The following is a 14,355-nucleotide window of genomic DNA, read 5'->3' as shown; positions in this document are numbered from 1 at the left end:
ATTTAAATATTAAATAACATCGGGTTTCGAGCCAACGACCTCCGTATCCAGCGCCAAGAACAGCTCTGCTACGGAGGACGTCGAAATTTGCGAACTGAGCCACAGGAAAAACCAAATTGATCCAAAAAACAACATGAATATGAATATGAAAATGAAGAAATAGCAGGATCCCTCGCCCGGTTAAAAATCTCGCTAAGACATATATTGTCGAATGGCATTACTATGTATTATAGCACGATTTATGTCGTATGACAAACCAGGCTGTTGCTAATCCTCAGCTGTAACGAATGTTTGCATCAAAGTCACATAGTTCCAGAGGAGTTCATCTATTTGCATGACACCGCTAAACCATGAAAGTCGCCGCGAGCCAAAACGGAATATCTGATTAAAAAGGAAACGTTGCTCGTGGAGGCAATACTAATAGGGACACTCCTAAAAAAACTAGCCAGATGGCACTTAACAAAACGGCACAATGCTATAAAACCAAAATTAATTAATGCTCGAGTTGCTGCTAAGTCCTTTTTGTTTGGTGGTATAGATTATAACAGGGATCTCATTTGCTCCTAAAATATTTGTGAGATGGCACTTTGCAAAACGGCACAAAGGTATATTACCGCTTTTAATGAATAGAGTAGAGGTGGCTCGCGTTTTTTTGCTTGGTGGCATCGATCAATGACCAATTATGATCGCCGGCCGGGAAATGCCGGATGTCCGCGTCGGGTGGCGATGCGAGCGGACATGACGTCACGGGCACCGCGAAGGGCGGTGGGTTTGTAAGGTGGCGAGAAGAGGAACGGGTGGGGGGGTGGTTTTGATGGAAGGCTGTGTCTGGAATTAAGCCGGCGGATGATGTGCGTAATGTACTAACGGTGTTAAACTTGAGTGGGTAGGCACTGTTATTTTAGATGTTGTTAACGGTGTTCATAATTGTGGTCTTGGCTCCTGTTTTACCAGTTCCATAAAAAAAAAACAATATGATGTTGATTAATAATTTTACAACTCCCATTAGTTTTTAGATGCAGATTGAATAGTTCTACTATTATTTTTGATATAATCAGTATCAGACAACTATGAATTTTAAAAGGCGGCAACCAAAAAAAGGAAAGGCACGACGTTGATACATCCATTGTAACCATCTCCCTCTTTCTCACGAACAACGTATGTAAAATAAATAGTGGGTAAAGCGGAGCCCTCAAAGAACCTTAAAATTTCAAATTGATGGTTTTTTTTAACATACAAGAGGCCTCGAGGAAAATATTTTCCCTCAGGACATCTTTTAAGATGCTGTGTGGAGGGTATTTTTTAAGGAGAGGAAGTTCTGGGAAGTTAAAAGTTATGAGGGTTTGGTCGGAAACTAGGGATCAGTATGTCATATCATATCTCACCGTTTCTATTAGAGAAGATCAAAATTCTAAATCGGAATATAATATATGTTGTTTAGGTCAGTTATCTTCGGTGAATAAGTCTAAATAGGTCAAGAAAATCAAGTGCTTACTTTTTTCCTTAGAATCTAGCCAAAGCGACTCTTGTGTAGGGTAAAATAATAAAAGCATACACAGCAGCTTTAAAATCGATTTACAACAAAATCACTTTTGTACCAAAGTGTAATGCGGTCAGCTATAGAGTTACGCACTTACAAATCACACTATCTCAAGCACCACAAAGAAGTGTTAACAAAATTCTGTTTTTGGGTTTAAAGACCACAAGTTTTGCTACAATAAAAATAATATAAGCACGCATACATTGCACACAGAAGTTCTGGGGAGTACATAAATGAAAAGAATACATTGCGTCAGCAAAGGTTTATTTTGATGACCATGAAAATATGCAGTGAAATGGTCGGAGATCACGGGAAACTCTGGAAATTATTTCCAGAGCTACAAATTTACTCCCCCCCCCCCACTTTTTGAGGTAGCATTTAAAAAATAGACGATTTAACCTAGCGGTTTAACTGCGGTTGGATCTCACAATACAAAATTAATACAATATATTGCAAACAGACGAAATATTTCTAGTTTTCAATGCACAAAAACTATAATCAAAAAACTTTTATTTAAACTTTAAAATATAATATCTGAATACTCCACTGCCCATCATCAAAACCCAACCAGGGCAATAAGCCAAAATACGCAAAAAGGTTATTCCCAGTTTGGTTACATCTTTTGAACAGAGAAATTTTCAATTTCATGCTACGAAACTATATAATGCTCTACCAAATCAAACAAAAATAATAGAAATGAATTTGCTTAAAACTAAAGTAAAAACATGGCTGAGAGAAAAGAGTGTTAACCAAATTGCAAGAGTGTTAACCAAACATTATGAAGACACTGTAAAGATAACTAGTGACTTAATATCGAAATATAAAAACAACAGGCAGCCTCAGAACAGCTAACCGTAGAGAGCTGTGACATTAATCTTAATGATTTATTTATTAACGGACATCGTCCAAATTACAAAATAGTAACACGAATAAAGTAAAATGAAAAATACAGGAGTAGACAAAGGTACATGAAAGCAAAGACATATTATGGTAGATATAATATAAGAAAATAAAGTGACATGTCGAATCAAGTCAAGAATACGCCGTGGGTCAGGACCACAGGACACTTATAATATTCCGTCACTTGTTTAGCGACTGCCAAAAATCATTCAGATTACTTACATCATGTACGTATAATTTTGCCATGGAACTAATAAATAAAAAAGCACAACGTTAAAATGCCAGTCGTCCATCGTTTAATAGATGTTTGAAGATATGCCCGAAATACTTTACACTTGATAAACTAGTTATATCAATAGTAATATGTAGATATATTCGTATAGAAGTCGGAGCCCAATTTCCGCAACAACTGGTTTCCAGCAAAAATCTTTCAATCAGTCTACAGTCAGGCCTTGTTTATAGGAGAATGCTGGATGCTTCTCATCGCGTACAACGAATCATACATTTATCTACGTTAATTGGGGTTTTACAAAATGAATATAACCCAAATCGTGTCAAGGGTAATAAATGAAAAAATGAATATTTAAGATCTAAATCCTCTTTCGAGACTCAAGTACACACCGAAAAAACCAGGACGATAGCGTTAAGTTTATAATAACATGTATAACATGTAACATGTAGGAATGATAACAGCAGACGCGAGCAGATATACAAAATGTTCTCAAGGATCATAGAAAGAACTACTAGGTTATCTTTATTTTCATAGCTGTGACAATTTCCATCCCTCTCAAATCCTGAATATCCACTTCCTCCCCATTTGTATCTCTCAATTATCAAAGTTAACAGTCCATGCCCTTACTTGTTTTTGCCTTGACACTACTCTTATGTATTCAATTATGTCAATTGCTATTTCATTGTGTGTAACGAATAATCTCACTGAATTATGACATATCACGGGTGCCCTTTCAAAGGATTCGACCATAAACTACAAATTGAACAATAAACGTTTATTATGCATAGGGGACTATTCAAACAATAAAGCTACACTCACACGATCTACAAACTAATTGACTAACAATACAAGTCAAATAAAATTAATTCCGTGGAAACCCATATTAAACTATCAAGTGGACCATAGACCTTCATTCGTACCGAACAAACCGTCAGATCCACATGAGAATATACGGAAACCTTAACAGTGTGTGAGGCAGATCAGTTTTGAAGAGATCATCCCGACTGACTGACTCGGTTTCATCAAACTTGGGTCACCAGATGAGTTGGTAAGATGCGAAAACGGTTAAGTTCAGTTGCTAGGATACTCGAGTTAACACGAATTAATTTCTTGATCTAGGTATGCATAACTCACGAATGCACTTGGCAAACAACTTGACAAACACTCAAACATAACCAATAAACTTGCATGGTCATTAATTAGATCAGTCAAAACCATCAGTTTTAACTTCAAACAGCCTATGATCCGCTTTAGCATTATTATCAAAACCCATTAACAAGTATTTATTGAATTCGGATAGCCGAATCCTATTATTGTATTTTTACAACAAAAATTCCAAGTCTGAACAATTGAACAAAACCTTGGAAAGGTGCCAAGCCTCGTGCTCCGCATTGAACGGAAGATGTCTAGACCCGGCTCTGTGTGGAGCCTTAAGCCTAGCTTTGTACATTTATCAAAAATATATAATATTTTACAATGATTTATTAACATTTTACATGTACTTGGCTGTTGGTATTTTACAGATTAATAAAAATACCAAATCTGGACGGGCCTTCAAAATTGCTATGCAATATTCGAAAATTCAGAACACATACTAATTAGTTACAGGATTTCATCTGTATTGATATTTTGATAATATCGTGATGTAGGTACTTAGGTTTGCTTGGTTTTTGACAGGGCTCAGGGAGGTGACGGTTCGTTTCAATTAAGTAATTTAAAACTTTGTTTATACGTTTGATTTCCTAAGTGACGCATGTCCGAGTGTCGGATGCCATTTTTCAGAATGATAAATAATGTTTTCCAACTGCGCATTATTATATTTGATGTAAGTATCTATGTACGAATAGTTCATTGTAATAATTGTAAATAATATCCAGCTCTGGAGTCTCAAGTCTGCACCAGAAATTTATTGACCAAAGAGGAAAATATAGACACATGGTAGATATTGTTGTGAACTGTTATTTAAATACCCTCCGAAAAAAAATTTAGAATCATATGTCGTTTAACTATTATTGGAAATGGCAGACGTTTAAAGCAGTTTTCAAAAATTAGAATACTAAAATTTAAAGGATGGTGAAAAAAAAGCAAATAACAATCCCGATGTATGGCCGTACGGTATGAAAGCAGTAGAGGAAGGACAAAGGTATAATTAATTCAGAGAAATGAAGAAATTAGAACCCTGGGATTTGCGTATTATAACCATATAATGCAGAATGTATGACGCGAAAGTAAATGAAAGAAGATTTAGAGGACGTCCAGGAAGACATGACAAGATTAAGTGACTTATAGTTGAGTATTATAACAAGAGTCGGTATAACAGAAGAGTTGCATGATATGATGTATGAATCCTATTGAATCAAAGGAATGTGTGCTAAGACATAAGTGTGTGACGTTTTGTCTTCTTTGCCTATCGCTGCTGGAAAGTGGCGTGATGGTAAATTACATAGTTATTTCAAACGCCTTTGGAAAGTTCATTAAGAATATTCAATAACAATGAAGCAGTCTATCTCACTTATTTATTAGAGCATAATAAATGAATGGGGAGACGTTATCAATGAATTAAGTCAGAAATAAGAATAAGCGGTATTTTTTTGGAGTTAGAAGAAAACTACTGTGAGTTGGGGGCACTAAATCACTGTCGAGAATCTTACACGTGCCAGAATGGATAGCCAGTTATTTCGCAGTTCAGTCAACCGTGAACCATGCAAATTTTTTGCAACCGTAAACGTACGAAGATTTTGACAACCACAAAATTCCACAGAAGGCATTGGCGCAACTACATGATGCAAAACCCAGCCGGTAACCCGTTATTCTGTTATGTGACGTGTTGTGGGTTACGGTTTGTTAAAACAATTAAGTTTATTGTTTAAAGTAATTTTGTCAGACTTTTATTTGGTTTTGTAGTTTTTGGCTCTCTTCTTTTCATAACTTATATACTTAATTCTATAGATATTGTAATTATATATTGCCTTAAAGATTGGGATTTTACCGTTCTCATGTTTTTTTTAATGTAAGTACTGCACAAGAGTGCCAAATTTCCGGAGCCAGTGGGATCATAGACGTAATCGTGTCTGGAATCCGAAGTTTGAGCAGTGTTGCAACATTAAAGGAAGTGGGAAAGGAGAAGTAGAGGGATAAGAAGAATGTTGGGAAGTGTCTGGTTGAAGATCTCTGGTCACTAAATACGGCAAAAGCAATTTCAAACAACGCAACCTTTCTATTCCGAATGGTTGTGTCTTATATATAATAGTAAGAGTATCAACCACCCTGCCTGGCTTCAGAAAATTTGTTTACTTTTTTAAGAAAGTAGTTTTAACGTGACTCGAGACTCTAATAACGGTGGATTGGTCGAGACCAACATTTTAATCAACTCACCTTCTTCAACACTCCTTCTTCACTTATGTCGATAAGATTCCAACTTTATTTTAGGATGTGTGTCGTCTTAAGATGAGATGATGTTATTAGAAGTTCCTCCACTGAGAGTTTGAGTTGTGCAGATTTGCGACACGTACATTATGATTTGCACGCTAGACTAGGTCACGATACAGCATCGGGTAATTGGAGAGATTACTGACGGAAGATTGTGATACTTTGTTGCTCTGCAAGTAGTCCCATCTCATTTAATACAAAAAAATCATCGATCCGCTCCGTTACACCCACATCCCACGTCGCTCGGATTAACGGGAGGAGAGAAGCGGGGATTTTTATTAGATTGGTTAATAAGAGGAGATGCGAATGAAACCGTCTCATCTCGAAGTTTTTAGATTAATCGACACGTATAATAATAGACATTATAAATAAACTACACACAGTAAAATGCAAGCTCTAACTTTTAAAATGGGTATTCCGGCAATTTTGTTGAACTACAACACTCTTTATTACATAAATATGCTACATACATATACATATTTATAAGACGTATTTCTATATAAAATTCTAAATGATATATTATTTATTTTTTATTAAAACACAAATAACATTGTTTACATCACTTTATTTCGATACAAAATCTCAACATGTTTCATGAACCAAGTTCACTTCATCAGGAGCACAAGTATACTCCTGATGAAGTGAATTTGGTTCATGAAACATGTTGAGATTTTGTATCGAAATAAAGTGATGTAAACAATGTTATTTGTGTTTTAATAAAAAATAAATAATGGCATCACAAAGTGAAAAGCAGTTAGAAGAAGTTTTCTTCGAAAAAATATATATTATTTGATAAACCAGAATAGCTTTTGGATTCCACTGTGTAATATTAGAAGTAGGTATCTATTTCAATTCTGGGAATAACTACCATTTGTATTCCTCATTGCCCCCAGAATACTAATGAGGGAAATAATTATACCAAGTCAGTGGAAATTTACAATTTAACACTTAACAAATACATAAGATTGTTAGTGAAGCAATTTAGTAATGTATAATAAATGCTGTATAATTTTTACTATTCCTATATAAAAGCCCCTAAAAACGACGTTAATAAATAAATATTACAAAATATTGTTAATTACATTTCCCTACGAGATATTTTTTAACTCACAAACCGTCGCTCATTTCTCCGCGGGGGTTGGTGTTGGTACAGAGGATGGAATGCAATACAACTCTGTCGTTACACACACACTCCTTGATCATTATTATGCATGTATTGTCAAATACCTATACACTTCTGTTATAATACCCACCCGTGACGTGAGACATGACCTTACTCAAGTATTTGATTCAATTGATCGTGCAGTTCCTCCGGGGGCAACACCGATGTCATCTTCAATTTATTTGTGTTTAATTTTTATTATATATTACCATGTGTTCAAACAATCTAGGCGTCTCATTCTTAAATTTGTTCATTGCATCATTGGGTCTACTTTCTTCCTTCCTCTACCAGTGTCTTGCCTAATCACATGAAATATAGAACACAGCAAGACGACCACCGTTTGAGAGCTGTAAGCTCCTATTTTCCGGGCCCAAAGGTCGCGGGTTCGTAAACACTTTCAGAAGGAACAGATTGCTTGAAAAAGCTTCAGCTGTGATATGATATTCTCACGGCCCAAATGATTGATTATTGAGGTATACGTTTTAGACACACTTGCGGCGTACACCTTCAGGACAGATGATGTGCAGGTTTCAGTTATGTTTATTGATCAGTTCTAACAAACTAGCCATCTACCGTTGTACCAATACAACTAACAACTTATTGGGACTGAGGAATTGCATTAAAAAACTACTAACTTCGCTTGAACATTTTAAGGCTGGCCGCATACATACGTTTTTCGTATTCGATTTCCGAATTCGTTTTCCGTATTCGGACATCCGAATGCACGGAATCAGTAGAAAATACATTAACTGCCGCACACGTTCGTTTTAGTTCCGAACGGAACAAATTCCTTACGCACGTTCCGAATGCCAGCCGGCGCGTTCGGAGAAAACGAATGGAAAAAACCTAATGACGTCATGTGGAACGCAGCTATTGCATACAGTTTGTTTGTGCCGACGCAAACGTACGGAAATTTCCATTCGTAATTCAGTGTTGCCAACGGATCTTGACCTAATATCGCCGTTTCTCATACATAAGGTAGCGTAAAGTAGCCGAATTTGCTGTTAGGTGGGACATGTTTAAAATTGATGTTTTTACGTGAAAATAAAAAAATTTCGTGGGGGGGGAGTGGCTAGAGAATTACAAAAAAATAAAATTTGTCCCCAGAAAATAAAAAAAATTCATGGGGAGGGTGGCTAGAGAATTTCAAGAAAATATAAAATTTGTCCCCAGAAAAATAAATTTCATGGGGGGGGGGGTGGCTAGAGAATTTCGGGACATGTTTAAAATTGATGTTTTTGAAGTAGCTTTTAATTGGCGACCAGTCGCCTTTTAGATTCTCGCTCTGAGTAGCCTAAATGGCGATATATCGCCCTTGTTGGCAACACTGGTTCTGACGTTTATACATTCCGAATGAAGAAAAACGAACGTTTGCGCTAGTCTCACGGAATTCCGAATACGGAAAACGAATTCGTAAATCGAATACGGAAAACGTATGTATGCGGCCAGCCTTAAAGTGGCAAAAGTATTTACATATATGAAAATCCATCGATACAAAAAAATTGCAAAGTATGCTCAAATAATGAAAAAAAAACACAAATTCGGACCTGTTATTTAATATGTTTCGAGTATGAAAAAAATCAATTTTTTCTAATTTGTCGAGAGATTTTTGATCTATTTTAAATAAATCGTGTTTTATTAAATATTCGTACAACAGTCGCTTTTGCGCATATTAATTATAATCGTTCTTTTTTTATATTAACACGCTCCAGTAATCTTCTTCTTCTATTTTTGAATGCTCACTACGGAGTCTGAAAACGTGAATATGGGATATTAATGCAGATGTGCTGCTAAAATACATTGTTCTTTTTTATTGTATTGTTTATAATTACATTTATTTGTGCTGAATCGACCACCATGCTATGCTAGTAAGCTCACGCCCGTATTCTGATGGACTTTGGTACAACGATGAATGAAACCATGGATATGACTGTACAATGTAAATGTAATTTCCCACGAGCCACCAGCCATGGGACATGACATTGTCCTGAGCCAAGCAGGACCCGGACGGCAAGTTCAAGTGGCTAATTGCTTTATTGGAAGGTTCCCCGCCGCACAGATTGTGTGTAGTTGATTTGCTGTGAATATACTGATTACGGAAACCAGGCACAACCAGATCGACAACCACTCCCTTTAGGGCTCAAATTCCTCACATGGAAAACTCCGAACACGGATTAATCTGAACATTGATTATTGCGCACATTTAAGTCTTCGAATAATGATCTACTTTGCTTCTTCTTTTGAATAATGATTTGTTATGGTTCAAATATTGTTTCAATATACTGTCAAATTACCCATCTGGTAACACATCTAATACATATTTTTTCTTTAATTTTGAAATATTTTGTATTGTATGTAGAATTACTTTATGTTTGTGATTTCTCTTATGTTTGCTTCACTCAAACGTAAATTGTTAACCTCGATACAGGCTTAGTCCTAGTGAGGTTGATTTTTATGTGAAAAAACATGTTTTATGTATAGTGAGATGCAATAAATAAATAAATAAACTGATTTATTGCGCATATTTAAGGGAAACTCAAAAATTTAATATTCATTTAGATTTTTTAGAATAGATTACAAACCAATTCTTTAGAACTTTGTGATCATTCAAAAAGATACCTGGCAAAGATATGGGAAAAAATGGCTGCAAGATAATATTGTTAATTCTGAATTTGAAATATGAGATCGACAAATGTGTAGTACAATAGTTAGGTCCCAATGGTCGAATGGATAAAGACGTTGTCCCGTTAAGACGGTAAAAGATCCTGGGTTCGATTCTCAGTTGAGATAGTTATCTTTTTATACTCTAGTATTATCTTCTTCTTCAATGAAATACACTATTAAGGACACACATTTTCGCATATTCTATTGAAAACTAAGATTAAAAACAAATTCCGCTCGAAAAAACAATGACTAAAATTGGTGTATTGTTTTTTCAATGTAGGAGGGGTTAATAAGATGAAGAAAAATAATCATTGCTTACAAGTTAAAAATAATACAAATGTCTCTTTTGAACTATCGAAAATCGACCTCAATGCATTTTTTTAAAGTAGGTAGCTTTAACCTAATAGAAAATGTTGTACCCTGACATTAAGTCAATAAGTTAATTATGTTTAGACTCTTATTAGGTATTAAATGCAAGTAATCTCAATTGTTTTTGTTACTAAGCCTTTGAACATTAAAATATTTTTTTAAGTTCGGTATAATCAATGTTTAGAATTTTCGATCTGCGGAATTATCGCGTCGCAATTAATCTGTGCGCAAAATTCGTGTTCGGAATAATCACAAAAACCTCCCTACTCGTGGATAAGATCCCTTGTGAACTGTATGCAAAAATAACGTTTATGAAAACTATATAAATAGAAACGGTCGTATTAAAAAGCAATATTAACTAATGGCAAAGTGCGCGTATTATGACAATGCATTTTTTGCGCTAATTATCAAATATATGACGGTTTAAAAAGGTTAAAAAACTGATAAAATGCATACACGATTATTTAAAACCATTAATTGTAATTTTCAAACAGATTAAAAAAATACAACTAAAAACAATAAGAACTTTCAACGTATTTTAACAAGATAACGGGATTAAAAAATGTATTGTAATATTATTCCACGAGTAATATGATGATGTCAAAATAGAAAGATGAAAGTGGAATTTTCTCAGGACTATCAGATGAGTTTCAGAGATATCAAAGTCGTAGACGAGGATTCAGTTACAGAGTTTACTGCAGACATGTCAAGTGCTCAGCTGCCGTGTACATATAGTGCAATAGAGTATAGGTTGGTATGGTGATAGTGTATAATATCCGGATAGGAGCATGAAATTCGATTCTTGAAGCCACACGTCGATACATAGCACGTAGTAAAGTATGAACACATTACATTAATACAGAGAAAACACCTACACTTCAAAGACGTTTCGCTCGGAGAAGCAGCTTCCGTTTTCCAACAGAGTGGCACTGAACTGGCACATTCACTATGGGCAACACTCGCGAAGCCGGTAAGAGGTGACAGGAAGGAACTCAAAGCTCAGAGGAAGCCGCGAATAATCGAGGAAAGCGCAATCACCGATCACTGACTAGGAACTAGGAGTGACACGTCACGGGTCTTGTGGGAGGAGGGGTAGGTGAAGCTAACGGAGACTGTTGACTCTCCGGCTGGCGCGGAGGGACTGCGGACGGACTGCTGAAGTGCTGACGCTGAGTGCCGAGCGAGGGGAGTCAGGGGAGGCGCCGGTGCACTCCCCCCGCCCCCCCTCCCACCTCCGTCACTCCGCGACCGCGCCGCAATCCCCATCCAACCAAACTGTGAGCCCGACGACAATGTCATGGCGATACTTCAGTGACTCAACTATGTAAATAGATTAATGGATTCTTTTATCGGCTCTTTTACCAGAATAAGCGTGAATTTATTATCGCCCATTACACCCAAAGTACTTTACATTACGATAGCCTCTTTACTGCAATGCGTCACTGAATAGGTCTTTATAATACGTTTGATCACATTGACGGTACGCTAATGGCGGCGGAAGGCGATGCGATATTAAATATTGAGAAGCGCTCGCGGCTCGTGTGGATGTGGATAGCGAAACTCGCGACGGAATTCCACCACAGATCTCGGTGCAACTAATTCAAGATTATCCATAATAGCCGGCGCGAACGCGAGCTAAATATTGCGTCGAGCAGACCCAAAAGATAGACCTATCCCCCTCTAACGGCGGCGGAAAAAGCGAGACAACGAACGACCTTCAAGAGCCGAAGAGGTAAAAGGTTCACGCGAGAATCAGACATAGACTTTTTTTGTCTCGAAGGTTCATTGTTTCGTCGGTGAAAAAACAGAATGCATCGCTTCTACGTGTCGATTTCATGCACCCGGGCGCTGCCGAGAATTCCCAATGGACGTGTCAGCATGTTACACGTTAGTAGTCCGGCGGTACAGTTAGGCCAATTGCAGAAAACGGTCTGAAAAAGCTGATTGCTTCTCTATCGGCAGCCGTATCCGTAAAATCGAAAGAAGGTCAGACAGGTGCAGCGGCGGAATTCTTGCGGAATGAGACAATGGAGGGAACGGGGAATGATGAACGATGTATGCGCTGGAAAATGGCTTTGAACTAAATTACCATTAGTCATCCGATTTTCTTGTTTTTAAGCTAAAACCACACAAAAGGGGTAATTTAACGGAACTAATTTCTTAAGAAAAGTATGTACATCGCATTCATGCAGTCTGTTGTTGCAAACAGTACATTTTTTAAAAATAACTAGAAACCGAATTGGCATTGAGGGGACATCAACAACACGATATTTGAGTAGCGTGACAACAAACAAATAAGTTTAAAGTTCTCTTATTAATATTGGAAAGTTTTGACACAAAACAAAGATAGAAATTCTTTAAAACTGTAATATTAATATCAGCAACATATTGTTTGATTTGAGATATTGAGACATGTTGGGCTTTCTCCACCTTCTAGAGTCAACGTATCAAATAGTCGTGAGTGTCCTTCAGTTGAAAGGGACCCTGTCATAGCTGGTTAATCATTGTTATTCCTAGAAAAACTCTACTCTTGTAGTTTTCAAAAACTAGGATAATTTTTTTTTTTTAAATTTATTTATTAAATTGAATATAATTACATTTAATACAATATAAGATATGGGTAGTCCCACAAAGCTGTGACAATCAGCTTGTCTGTAGGTTCTACCATTTAATGTTATAACATAATACACATTAGCTTAAGTAAAAATATTAATACCAAATATAATGTTTAGGATAGATAAACGTTTTGTTCATTTATTAACCACTTTTTTGTCAGTTTAGGGCATTATTTTTTAAGTTAAAGTTTTCGTTAAATTTGTTATAAATCACAGGTATCAAATAGTCAAGTGTTCTGCTACCATATTTATTTGATATTAGTGGAATTTTTAGGCCTTTTTTTCAGTAAATCTTGTTTTGTGACTATGCATCAATGACTTTTAGCACGCATTTTCTCCCGCATTATCCATAATTATAATAAACCAGAGAAGCCCTTTAATTGGAAGTAGGCCCTCAGAGCCATACAGTAATTTTAAGTTGTTTCTTTCTAATGTATTTAATATTAATATTACTCGAGTGTCCCCAAGTTCGAATTCCATATCTAAGTATTGATTCGACCATAGAATGATTTATAAGTTTGAGAGTGCATCGAGGCAATACAAATTTTAATTTATAAAAATTACTCGCCAAACATCGGAGCTGGTTACAAATTTTGGTCACACTTTTGTCCCATTTAAAGTTATTGTCTACGATTATGCCTAGGTAAGTATATTCGTTTGTAAAATCAATTTTTTCACAGCAGCAAATATTATCCATTTTTTTATGTATACATTCAAAATTATGTGCAGCTATTTTAGGTAAGTTCCACATTTTCAAGCTCGGTGATCTTATGTACATGCATTTAGTTTTTTTGACATTAATAATTGTCCTACATCATGAGACCATTTAAGTAGCTCGTTAAAGTCTATTTGTAATTCTTGAATAGCTATTTCAGGGTTTTCATTAGAGATAACTAATGCAGTATCATCAGCAAAAATGAATCTACGGGCTATTTTAAAAAGTTTAGACATGGCAATTACATATATAATGTAACTTATATATAATGCAATTACATATATAATGTAACTTATATATAATGCAATTACATATATAATGTAACTTATATATAATGCAATTACATATATAATGTAACTTATATATAATGCAATTACATAATATATAATGTAACTTATATATAATGCAATTACATATATAAGTTACTTACCGTAATGATAGTACCTTGTGAAGGAAGGACAACATGATTCAATACTCCAAAAATACAACATCTCTAATAACAGTTACCAATAAGATAATAATACTTTTAATTCTCTTCTATTGTCGACTTAATTGCATAATTAGATACCGTTAATGTAGTATCCTTTTTCTTTTCACTAAATCGCTACTACTGTGTGTCTATATCTATTTAATAATATGATGTATTTTTGTTATTTGGGCAGATGTGTGAGGGCAGGGCTGATGATGGACACTGTAACGTTGTCCGAAACGTTGGCTAAAGAAGGAGTT

The 14,355-nt window shown here is 35.8% G+C and overlaps 1 protein-coding gene across 10 annotated transcripts in view; it reads right to left on the bottom strand.

Moving 5' to 3' along the window:
- The window catches only part of shep (RNA binding motif single stranded interacting protein alan shepard), a 215,707-nt gene that overhangs the window by 82,810 nt on the left and 118,542 nt on the right, over positions 1-14,355 (bottom strand). Inside the window, exon 1 of one of the 10 annotated variants that reach the window (XM_089636753.1) lies at positions 11,172-11,582. The exons of the other annotated variants lie outside the window; for them this stretch is intronic. The gene's annotated coding sequence lies outside the window, so the exon portion shown is untranslated. Of the gene's footprint in view, positions 1-11,171; positions 11,583-14,355 lie in introns of those variants that run through there. 10 annotated transcript variants of the gene reach the window in all.

This window comes from Hesperophylax consimilis, chromosome 10 (genome assembly GCF_061612785.1).
Source record: "Hesperophylax consimilis isolate HC1 chromosome 10, BYU_Hcon_1.0, whole genome shotgun sequence".
Classification (NCBI taxonomy): domain Eukaryota; kingdom Metazoa; phylum Arthropoda; class Insecta; order Trichoptera; family Limnephilidae; genus Hesperophylax; species Hesperophylax consimilis.
This window is presented reverse-complemented; position numbering and strand designations above follow the sequence as displayed.